Raw genomic sequence first — 954 nt, 5'->3', positions numbered from 1 at the left:
ACCTATAATCCCAGCAGTCTGGGAAGCTGAAGCAGGTGGATTGTGAGCTCACTGATTTGAAACCAACCATTGGGTCAGCAAGAGCAAGGGCATTGTGGCTACATATAGCTGGGCATTGTGGCCAGTACCTGTAGTCCCAGCTACTCAGGAGGTCAAGGCAAGAGAGTTTGAGGTTGAGCCCAAGAGTTTGAGGTTTCTGTGAGCTATGATGCTATCGCATTCTACTGAGGGTGACAAAGTAAGACTAAAACATGAATCACAGGAAAGATCATAGAGAAAATTTTCAGCTGTAATAGGGAAGTATTAATTAAAACTCATCTAATTGTATCAATTGTTTCCCAGAAGAAAGGACTGAAATATATTGTTATACTTTCTCAGGCATAGATCAGTTTTTTTAGAAAGTAGGTGGAGTGGTGGATGAATCAAACTGTAGGTACAGCTTTAAAATATTTTGTTGCCAGAAATAAATGTTTTAGATACAGATGCTTGTGGGAGACTATGCTAGAGAGAAATCAGCATGGTGTGTCTTGTGGTTAAACATAGAATCCATTTCCCAAGGCCTAAATGTAAAGTATAACTCCAACTCTAGATAGGTGACCTTCCAAGAAAGCCAATCCACAAGTGGCAAGAACAATCCTCATTTAAAGTCAGACTGTCATGCCCATGTTGACCATTGATTACTAGGGGGAGAGGAATCCTGACATGATTCTGGGCCACTCAGACCTAGAATCCAGATGTTTGTAGGACACATATTGTGTTTAAGTATGTATTTTAAAAGAACCATGTCTCCTATTTGTACTTAAGCACTAGCTCCTCTTTTGCACAGCAAGCACTTGTGATGCTCTTCTCTGTTAGGCATTCTACTGTGGAACAATAAACACAGCACACCCAGGGAAAATAAAAGTCAGACCATCAGTAAAGTTTCAAAAGAATGGAAAACCAGGCTCGGCGCCT

The 954-nt window shown here is 40.8% G+C and overlaps 1 protein-coding gene across 1 annotated transcript in view; it reads left to right on the top strand.

Moving 5' to 3' along the window:
• The window catches only part of LOC111722737 (zinc finger protein 2 homolog), a 63,096-nt gene that overhangs the window by 54,561 nt on the left and 7,581 nt on the right, over positions 1-954 (top strand). The gene's annotated exons all lie outside the window — the stretch shown is intronic.

The sequence above is a fragment of the Otolemur garnettii genome, unplaced genomic scaffold (genome assembly GCF_000181295.1).
Source record: "Otolemur garnettii isolate 467f Iridium unplaced genomic scaffold, OtoGar3 scaffold00338, whole genome shotgun sequence".
NCBI classification, from domain to species: Eukaryota; Metazoa; Chordata; class Mammalia; order Primates; family Galagidae; genus Otolemur; species Otolemur garnettii.
The sequence above is the reverse complement of the archived record's forward strand: the minus strand, read 5'-3'. Positions and strand labels throughout refer to the sequence as shown.